Below are 11,773 nucleotides of genomic sequence, written 5' to 3' on the forward strand. Positions count from 1 at the left end.
TTCCCGATATCTCCTTCGAATTCACAATAACACGTTACGTAACTTGTTTTTAGTTCAAGTCCAGTTCAGTTCAGTTATAATGCAGATTTTCTCCTACAAGATTTGCATAAGGCTACCTGAATACCTGACAGGTCATCATGCACCTCATCACCATCTCGGACCGTTCCATGTTGGTCCCCCATGGGCCAGCCTTCCATTCATGGAGGTCTGGCGGTGGAGATGAGCAAGACAGGATATGTCAGCTTATTAGCTGCTGGTTGCTCGTCCTCCAACACAGTTTTACGGGGAGCGGTGGCACAGCTTTGCATTAACAGAATGAATTGAAAGCACAGTGAGACTGGGTTATTTTCTCAGTTCTGCAGCGTCCCTCCTTCGGGGTCAGGAAGGTGAATCCATCCTCCCAGGAGGAGATGGATTACCTCAGTTGAGATCCAGGTCCCGTCTCCTACTGCAATAGGAACTGCCATTGGTGCAAGTGTTCATTGGGCTCATGATTGGAGTATTAACCATAGAGTCCAGCGGAGAGCTCTGCCTCTGCTTACAGAACTGGGGTTGCAGATCCTAACCTTTGGGCTTGTTCGAGTTGAGCTGCGCCTCGTCTGGAAAGTAGTCGAGAGCAGGCGGTATCAGCAGGGGGCGGTGACAAAAAACTGCAGTCAAGTCGGACAGTTTTCAGCCGCCTTCAAAGAATAAACAGGAAGTCACAGAAACAGTGACTTCCTGTTAGATCTGATATTGGGCACTTCTCAAGTCTCTTAATTGTCTTTTCCTCACTTCCTCAAAGTGTTCATTGTAGGTCTGAACAACAAAAGGACCACAAACAACTTTCTTCATTTATTAGAAAGATTTGTGTTTTCATGATCTGATATTTCCCTCAATAACTTTTATTGTGGAAACAATTAAAGTCAGAGAGAGCTGGAGAGACAAAACACTTTTTACATAATGTATCATCATTTCATTCAGTCACGTGAGGCTGATCATTCTGCTACCCACTGCAGTACCTGGTCAACAACACTCAGATCAGCGTGTAAGTAGCACTTTAAAAGTGCAAATAGGAGTCAATGTCATATTTAAATTGCTGTTGTTAGCAAATGCAAGGAAACGTATGGATCTCTGCTGTAGCTTTGTTACTCAAAGATTAAATTCTACTGACATTTGGGTTTTGCACTTTCTCCGTAGTTACCATGGCCAGTAAGGTTGTAGGCATTCTGTAAGATCTGTTTTAAGATTCCGTCAAGAGAGCTATTTCAAAGTGTCGAATTATTTCAGAGAGTATGGAGATCCAGAGCATCAAAGGCCAGCAGAGGGACAAATGGTTTTCTCTCTCATGTCTTCAAATTGTGAAATACTCAGGATGAGTCAGATGATGTCTTCCATATAAAGTTGATGGGTGACCATTATGATGGTTGGGTTGGCTGGGTATGATATAGGTTAAATATTATGCTATCATTGATGTACTTTGTTTCATGTGTGCTTGGATGGTTGGTTTTAGAATGTGTTAATAGTGAGTTATTTTCAGACAGCTCATTATTTACATGTTCAAATACTTTAACCAGTGACACAGTTACAATAATCTGCTGACTCTACCTCTGTATTTGCCTCATTTTATCTCAGTCTAAGTCCTCCTAGCTTCTGATTGGTCAGTCACATGTGAGTTAGGAAAAAGGAAGTGTTGTGAAGCTGAAGAACTTCCCAATTCCTAAAATGCATCTCGAGGAAGCACAAAATCGGGATCTCACAGGGTACCTGATGGCATCTGGATGTATGCATACACTGCCAACATGAATTCATTCCCTGCAGTTCTGTATTTTTATCAAACAATTAACAAGAACATTGGATAACAGCGTCATTTGGTTTCCCTGATCATATAGACAAGGTTTTAAGGCTCCCAGGGAATAATAGGTGTAGGAAGTTTGGATTTGTAAAAAATGAAGGCCCACACAAAGACTCTTCACCTTGTAAAAAAAAGCTGGGTCGCACTTCCTGGAGCTTGTCCTAGCAGGGGAAGTTGCAGTCGATTACCTTGTTGGTGGTCTTTGATTCAAGAGGACCGTCCGGGCTTTTCAAACTGAATGCTGGAAGACATTGATGGTGTTGACAGTAATAGTTGAGTGACACATGAAAAAAGCGGACTTGAGAGAGAAGTTCAAACCATGGCTTCAGACTCACCTTCGCACAGATGGTCAGTCACTGTATGAAGCGGGTGTGAACGTCGGATTTTTGGTTTCGTAAAAACGACAGAAATTATAGAACCCAGCCTCCTCAATTCTGTTGTTGGAAAGGTCTGAAGGAGAGGGGTTTCTGATGTTGTTCAACCATCTGACAAGCAGTTCTGGAGAAGTATATTGGTGCATTAAGCATTAAAGTGAGAACGGAGTACAGACATCTTGGAGGAGTTCAGGCTAGAACTGCAGCGGTAAAAGGAGCTGTTTTTAACAATCTGAACATTAACATTGCAACAAACAACTATTATCTGTGAAAATAAATAGTGGAGTAATGTCTACCTGAGTAGAGAATGAAGTCTCTCTCCATCTGTATGTTGTTACCAGAGCTTCTCCTTGCTCTGTTCACATCAATGTGTTCATACATGTTTTTAGTGGATGTGGAGCGTGCCCCACTGGTTTGCTCATGGTTGCTGCTCTGTACTGCTCTCATATAGCAGTTACAGCTGATAAAATAGAAGCGTATTCCCCCTCAGATAACATGCCATCGACATCTTGAGAGCCAAATAGAAATGCTCCCAATCTCAGATCTTGCACCTATACAGCGTCCATAATCAACATTCTTATATCAACATATTAAGTGACAATGTGATTGTGATAAAACTAATTTGCTTCCAGCATACCATGGCTTTAAAGGGGCAAGATACGAAACAGGGAGCATTGCTTCTCAACAGCTCTCAACATGTTGATGGTTAGCTGGCGGCTCACAGCTAACGGTGCAAACTATAGCAAAAGTGCTGACAGAGCTAACAGTGTTTAGCTGAGGGGGAACTGGAGGGTAGGTGTTGCGCTTCCATGACGATGTTGGAGGTCAGCACAGCGGTATCAGCTGTAACTGCCATATTAGAACAGTACAGAAAAAAGCACACTAAAAGCACATGTGGCTGGCCCGACTAGGTCACAAAGCAAGAAAAGGCTCTGATAACAACACACACAGCGGAAGAGAGCCTTCATCCTCTGCTCAGGTAGACATTACTCTTCTATGTAGTAGCTGTTTGATGCTATATTGATATTCAGAATGTTACCACAGTTGTTTAAAGTGGGTGTCATTGACTGTTGGAAAGGTGTGGGGGGGAATGTGTTTCAGACATTGTTAATCATTGTAGCACTTTCTTTGAAGTATACTAACGCCCTTAGATGGAGGAGGTGCATCCGATGAGAATATCTACTGGGTGGATTCCTTTGTTTGGAGAACATCTGGGGAGAAATCTGGGTCTCTCTGCCAACCAAAACCTGGATAAGCTGCCAAAGAAAATGGGTAGAGGGATCTGTAGCTGTCGTGACCTTGCCTTTTGTAGCGTGAACGGTTCCTGCACCGGGGAAAGCGGGGCAGGTTTGCGCAGCTAACACGGTGGTAACTCGGCTGTCCCACCTGCGAGGATTAGGTTCCTCTGAACCTAGGTCACTCAGAACAATACCTTCAGCCTTTTATCTCACCCCGTAGCTGAGTCATTAGGATTTCGGGTTTATTGTGTTTGTGAAAGTCTTGTACGGCTAAGCCCTAGGCGCTCTCAGTAGGATGTAACCCTAACACCCAGTATGAATAGTTATGTACATCGTCTATACTTTACTGTTGCCTATTGTGAACATCTCACCATTTATGACACACAACACTGCCAAGTCTTCACCCAGGGAACTTACCTTAAGCTCCTCTGGTAGCTTCTGTCGTCACATCTGGGTCACATGGTTAACGGACAGGAGAAGAAGGGTAAGTTGCTCTAAAAAAACCAGAGTACTTGGTTTGGTTCCAGCCACTTACAAATGGTAAGGCCGTGGTTTTATTAAAGTTTTTCATACAACAATTTCAAATCAATGAAACAGTCTTAGTGCTACAAGAACTAATTCGAACACTCCTACTGTAATAGGTATTTTCTATTCAGCTTTCGCTGATTTGCTAAAGAAATATAATCCAGCTTCTACATTGGAAATCTCCCCTCCTCTCTCTATCTCTGACAATCCTACTGTTTTCAGGCTCAGGTTCTTTTTTTCATGCTGTCTTCTGATAGCAGAAGGGTCTATTCCCCAACTCTGAGGGGATAAGACCCCTAAGGGTTTATTAAAGAGACAATTCCCAATGTCTACTGGGGAATCGCCTTTTTTCTTGTTAAATAAGTATGATCCAGTCTCTAACCTGGAAAATCCCACTCTTTCCTGGGAATCTCTTTTTCTCCATCTCTCTCTGCTGGCTCTTTTTATGCTGATCTAAGGCTGGCACCTGCTTCATGTTCATGCGTCACTCACACACGAGTCGTCTTTCGAAGTCAGACACAGAATGTAACTGGTTTGAGCCTATTTTGAACAGGATTATATAAGTTTTCAATTCAATTTATTTTTGTATGGCCCAAAATCACAAATTAGCCTCAGAGGCCTTTACAATATACACATTTGACATCCTCTTGTCCCGGGACCCAGTGGGGCTGGTGGAAAATGTTCTAGGTAGGGCCATCCTATCAATTTCAGCATACATCCCAGTATGATTTAATGCAAAAAAAATGTAAGTATCAAACACTCATTATTACTTGGCAGTTAAATATTTAACATTTATTCCAACACGAAAAAAAGCAGGAAATAACACTTATATAATATAATATAACATGTTTATTTATTGAGATGCCCCTATGGACCTTGTTATAGGAGGTAAAGATCAGGAGAAGTAAACATGAAGTGTAATTATGAATACTGATGTTAAATTAAGCTATGATGAGTTTTCACTGTTAATTTAACATCTCTACATGTTGATGTCTCCATGACCAAGTTAAGCAGATGAGACTGAGGACAACTATGTAGAAGAAAAGATGTTCACTTTGCCGAATATGTAGCTTGACAGAGTTCTCCATGTGTGTCCTGGTGTTCTCATGTTTCCTTACCTCCTCATCCCTCACTCCCTACCCTGGTGTTCTCATGTTTCCTTACCTCCTCATCCCTCACTCCCGTAACTGTCCGTGCTGGATCCGTCCCCGTTGTTTTAAAAAGCTAAATAAATGATTAGCATTACGTCATCCAGCTAGCCAAACCTGTCTGGTGTACAGCTAGTACAGAAGCTTCGCATGTACTGCTTCCCTTTCCCGCTAGTCTGCTGTCTGATTGTGAGGTCAGGCTGATCTGATATCAGCTCTTTGGCTGCAGAATCTCCGCCAAAGTTCTCCTCTCAAACGGATCTTGGAGGAGTACTGCTCGCGCTCGCGCTGGCGCGGGCACCTGTAGAGACTTCTCCTGACGAGAATGCGCAGCAAGTGGGGCCAGATTGTTCTGGCCCCACTCTGAATCAATTTGAGGGCGCTGATTGGCTAACTTGTATGTCACTCATTTATATCTTTAATCAGCAATTGGCTAAACTGCTTCATAGACCCGCCTCTTTTGGGCCAAAACGATTAGGCCCCCCCAGCTGCGCGTTCTCAGACGTGTCGTGCACACAGGCGGCGAGGACGAGCAGGAAAAGCATATATTTTGCGCAGATATCATATTTTACACACATTACTGGGTACATTCCATAGTTCAAAAACACAAATATTGACAATTTGTATAATTTATGATTATTATAATTTTTTTTTTTTTTGTGTGGCTCATGGTGGGGCCAGGCCCCATGGCCCTCTATTGACCAGCCGCCACTGCCGGGACCCTCACATCGGAACAGGAAAAACTCCCCCAAAAAAACCTTTAACGGGGAGCAAAGAGGAAGAAACCTGTGGGAGAGCAATAGAGGAGGGATCCCTCTCCCAGGATGGACAGAAGTGCAATAGATGTCATGTGTAGAACAGGATAGTGAATTACAACACATTCAATGTATGACAACCACGGCAGGAGGCAAGACCTGGTCCAGGTATAACCCGGATACACAGGAACCTGTGAGGCGAGAAAGCACAGAGACTCTGGTGAAGAAGCAGGTCAATAATGTGCATTAATGGTATCGGTAATATGAAATAGTAATGTGAGTAATAATAAGTGATATTAGCAGTTGGAGTCAGCAGGGCCATGGTAGGAGGAAGGACCAGGGTCCAGATGAAACCATGCTCCATGGAAACCTGTGAGGAGAGAAAGCACAAGGACTCCGGGGAAGAGACAAAATCTTAATGGTATCGGTAATAGGATTAATAATGTTAATAATGAAGATCGTAGTAGGTGTCAGCAGGGCCATGGATGGTTGAAGAACCAGTGTCCAGATAAAACTGAGGTCATGGGAACCTGTGAGGCGAGAAAGCACAAATACTCCGGGGAAGAAGTGAAGTTAGTAATGAGCATTAATGGGACATCAATGCATACAGACGGAGGTGAAGAAGAGGAGGAGAGAGGTGCTCAGTGTATCCTAAGGAAGTCCCCCTGTAGTTTTTGCCTATACCAGTTTGTCCATGGGCCGGTCCAAGGCAAGCTAGAACCAGCCCTAACTATAAGCACTATCAAAGAGGAAAGTCTTAAGCCTACTCTTAAATGTGGTGAGTGTGTCTGCCCCCCGGACTGAAACGGGAAGATGGTTCCACAGAAGAGGAGCTTGATAACTGAAGGCTCTGGCTCCCGTCCTACTTTTTAAGACTCTAGGAACCACAAGTAACCCTGAATTAATGGAGCGCAGCTCTCTAGTAGGGCAGTATGGTACTATAAGCTCTTTAAGATATGATGGAGCCTGACCAATTTGGGCTTTGTAGGCAAGTAAAAGGATTTTAAATTAGATTCTAGATTTTACAGGGAGCCAGTGCAGAGAAGCTAATACAGGAGTAATATGATCTCTTTTCTTAGTTCTTGTCAGTACACGAGCTGCAGCATTCTGGATCAACTGGAGAGATTTAAGAGACGTATTAGAGCAGCCTGAAAATAAGGAATTGCAGTAATCTAGTCTAGAGGTAACAAATGCATGAACTAATTTCTCTGCATCGCTTTGAGACAGGATGTGCCTGATTTTTTAAATATTACGTAGGTGAAAAAAGGCAGTCCTAGAAATAAGAGAGTTAAAAGACAAATCCTGATCAAAGGTAACTCCAAGATTCTTTACGGTGCTGCTGGATGCCAGCGCAATGCCATCTAGAGAAACTATATCATTCGATTTCGGAGGTGTTCTGGGCCTAGTAGAATAACTTCAGTTTTGTCGGAGTTTAACATCAGGAAGTTGCAGGTCATCCAGGTTTTTATGTCCTTAAGACATGCTTGCAGTTTAGCGAGCTGGTTGGTTTCATCTGGTTTGATCGATATATATAATTGAGTATCATCTGCATAACAATGAAAGTTTATAGTGTTTTCTGATAATATTGCCTAAAGGAAGCATATATAAGGTGAACAAGATTGGTCCAAGCACAGAACCTTGTGGAACTCCATAATTGACGTTGGTCTTCATCGAGGCTTCATCATTTACATAAACAAACTGAGATCGATCCGATAAATAGGATCCAAACCAGTTCAGTGCAGTTCCTTTGATGCCAATATAATGTTCTAGTCTCTGCAACAGGATGTAGTGGTCTATAGTGTGGAACGCAGCACTAAGGTCTAACAGGACAAGAACAGAGACTAGTCCTCTGTCTGATGCGATTAGAAGGTCATTAGTTATTTTGACCAGAGCTGTCTCTGTGCTATGATGCTTTCTAAATCCTGACTAAAAATCCTCAAATAAACTATTGTTACGTAGAAAGTCACACAACTGATTTGCAACTGCTTTCTCAAGGATCTTAGAGAGGAAGGGAAGGTTAGAGATGGGTCTATAGTTGGCCAACACCTCTGGATCGAGCGTGGGCTTCTTAAGAAGAGGTTTAATTACAGCTACTTTGAAGGACTGAGGTACATGACCTGTTAGTAAAGACAGGTTGATCATATCTAATAAAGTTGTGCTAATTAATGGTAGCACTTCTTTAAGCAGCCTAGTCGGTATAGGGTCTAAGAGACAGGTAGAAGGTTTAGACAGAGATTATTGAAGTTAGTTTGTCAAGGTCAATGGGAGTAAAGCCATCTAAACATATATCAGGGTTTACAGCAGTTTCTAAGGTTACTCTATTTGTGGAAAGATCGGTACTAATCGAGGGCAGGAGATTATTAATGTTCTCTCTAATAATTATAATCTTATCATTAAAGAAGTTCATGAAGTCATTGCTACTGAGGTCTATAGGGATACTCGGCACAACAGAGCTGTGACTCTCTGTCAGCCTGGCTACAGTGCTGAAGAGGAACCTGGGGTTGTTCTTATTTTTCTCTATTAACGATGAGTAATAAGCTGCTCTGGCATTACGGAGGGCCTTCTTATATGTCTTAAGACTGTCTCGCCAGAGAAACCGAGATTCTTCCAAGTTAGTGGAACGCCATGTTCTTTCAAGTTTTCGCGATGTTTGCTTTAATTTGCGGGTTTCAGGGTTATACCATGGAGCGAACCTCCTTTGTTTTACTAACTTCTTTTTTAAAGGAGCAATAGTCTAGTGTCCTTCTCAGTGAGTTTGTAGCACTATCAACAAGATGATCAATCTGGGTCGGACTAAAGTTATCACAGGAGTCCTCTGTTATATTGAAGCATGGTATTGAGTTAAACACAGACGGAATCGCTTTTTTAAATTGAGCTACGGCACCATCAGATAGACATCTAGTGTAGTAACTCTTGCTTAACGGTGTACACTCCGTTAGTAAGAATTCAAAGGTTATTAGATAATGGTCCGATAAAAGAGGGTTCTGTGGATAGACTATTAAATCTTCCATGTTAATGCCATAAGTCAGAACCAGGTCGAGAGTGTGGTTAAAACAGTGAGTGGGTTTCTGTACATTCTGACAGAAACCAATCGAATCTAATAATGAGATAAATTCAGTACTGAGGCTATTATTCTCAACATCCACATGAATATTAAAGTCACCTACAATAATTACTTTATCTGTTTTAAGGACTAGACTTGATAAAAACAGACAATTCCGATAAAAATTCCGAATACGGACCTGGGGCCTGGTACACTATCACAAATATAACTGGCTGTATTGTTTTCCAGTTTGGGTGTGAAAGACTAAGAACCAAGCTTTCAAATGAGTTATAGTCTAGTTTAGGTTTAGGGGTTAATAATAGGCTAGAGTCAAAGATGGCTGCTACTCCACCTCCTCGGCCGGCGCCTCGAGGAATGTGAGTATTGATATGACTTGGAGGAGTTGATTCATTTAGGCTGACATATTCATCATTACTCAGCCAGGTTTCAGTAAGACAAAATAAATCAATATGATTATCTGATATTAGCTCATTTACTAGTAGAGCTTTAGATGACAAATATCTGATATTTAAGAGTCCACATTTAATTATCCTATTTTGTTGCACTGTTGCGGTAGTTTTAACTTGGATTAAGTTATTTTGTTTAACTCCTCGATCGTTTATTTTTGATTTAATTCATTTAAGTGGCCGTGGGGCAGACAGTCGATGTGGTTTTGCGTGAGTAACTGCTCCAATGGAAGCTCAGAGGAGTGTGTAAGACTGCAACTCTGCTTCCTGGTCTGATCTCTGGGTTGTCATGTACCAGGTCCATACAGAAACTGGGTCAGATTTGCAGAGATGAGATCTGCTCCATCCAAAGTGGGATGAATGCCGTCCCTCCAAAGCAAACCAGGTTTTCCCCAGAAAGTGTCCCAGTTATCTACGAAGCCCACATTGTTTGCTGGGCACCACCAAGACAGCCAGCGGTGAAACGATGACATGCGGCTAAACATTTCATCATTGGTCAGATTCGGGAGGGGGCCAGAGAAAACTACGGAGTCCGACATGACTTTTGCGTATGTACACACAGATTCCACATTCACTTTAGTGATCTCAGAGAGCCGTAGCCGGCTGTCATTCCCGCCGACGTGAATAACAATCTTACTGTATTTACGGTTATCTTTAGCCAGTACTTTCAGGTAGGACTCATGTCGCCTGCTCTGGCCCCGGGTATCCATGCAACTGTAGCCTCTGGTTTAGCTAACTTCACGTTTCTCAGAATAGAGCTACCTATGACCAGAACTCTGCTGGGTGCGGAAGACCCGTTTGTAACGGGAGGTGGCTGCTGGCGAGTCGAGTGCTCCGCCCCAGGTGTAAGCCTCCCGGGAGCAGTCACCCGGCCCCCCGGCTGCTCGGGGGCTGCAGGGAGACAGCTAGCAGGAGCCACGTCTGTTTGGGCCGCATCGGCTACGCCCGCAGTCACCAGCGTCTTAGCTTCCATGGTGCGGAGCCGTACTTCTATCTCGCTAAGCCTTGCATCTAACCGTTGAGTTACCTCAGTCTGCGCCAACGAGTAGGGGTGAAGGGTAGAGGAAGCCCGGGAGGGAGTATTCTCCGTCAGGACTGCAAAATGGTTGGAGGTGGTTAACGGAAACTCCCCAGCTGGTTTTCTCAGGAGGCCGCGGCGTACCACCTCCGTCCAGGATGCCGGTTTTGAGTGATTATTTTATATAAGGCGTGTATGCAGTTTATATATTTAATCACTTTTATCATGAAATAAAACAGTTTATATGTTTAAACTTTGAAACAAACAGGTTACAGGTTATAATAGTTATGCTTTCATATTTTCATATGTTGAGCATATTCCTTATATGAGTAGCAAAGCCATATTGAGTGGCCTGTGCAGTGATGTCACGTGGGAAGATGTGTGCCTGTGTGCACTGGGGTGTGCATGTGCAAAATAAACGGTCAGTGAGTTCCCAGACCAAAGAGACAATGGCGGTCTGTTCTAACGCTACAGCATACAATCTCTTAACACTTATAAGTATGATCAGGGAAACCAATTGACTTGACAGTCGGACACAAATGTTAAATACGTTTTCATCATGCTCATCAGTATAGAAATTGAACATTGCGCTATCTGATCAACTTTTTGTGAGTCTCTTTCCACCCCAGGTGCTCAGCAGATTGATTTGAACAGTACCGTGCTGGCTGTTTCAGTTGTTGCATGCATTGTCGGAGCCATCTGCCTTGCTCTGGTGGCTTTCATAATTTACCAGAAGCACATCTCCAATATCAGTTCCATCAAGACTATTCTGTACCCACAGAAGTGACAGAGGGTCAGGACGGCTTGGAGACATCCTCTGTCCAGGACCCTCACATCGGAACAGGAAAAAGTTTCCCAAAAAAACCTTTGACTCGAAAAAAAAAGAAACCTCAGCGAGAGCAACAGAGGAGGGATCCCTCCACCAGGATGGACAGCAGTGTGATATATGTTATGTGTACAGAATGAACATCATAAGAGTTACAATACATTCAAGATAAGATAATCCTTTACTAGTCCCACAGCGGGGAAATATGCACATGATAATGTGCATTGTAATGGTAGTAGCAGTGGGTGTCAGCAGGGCCACGGCAAGAGGCTGGACCAGGGTCCAGATATAACCACGATCCATGGAAACCTGAGAGGAGAGATAGCACAAAGACTCCGGGGACGAAGCAAAGTTAGTAATGTGCATTAATGGGACATGAATTCATAAAGGAGAGCGAGAAGAGGAGAGAGGAGCTCAGTGTTTCCTAGGCAGTCCCCTGGCAGTCTAGAAGAGCTTATGGGCCGGTCCAAGGAAAACCTGAGCCGGTCCAAGGAAAACCAGAGTCAGCCCCAACTATAAGCACTATCAAAGAGGAAAGTCTTAAG

Source organism: Melanostigma gelatinosum (genome assembly GCF_949748355.1).
Source record: "Melanostigma gelatinosum genome assembly, chromosome: 14".
Classification (NCBI taxonomy): domain Eukaryota; kingdom Metazoa; phylum Chordata; class Actinopteri; order Perciformes; family Zoarcidae; genus Melanostigma; species Melanostigma gelatinosum.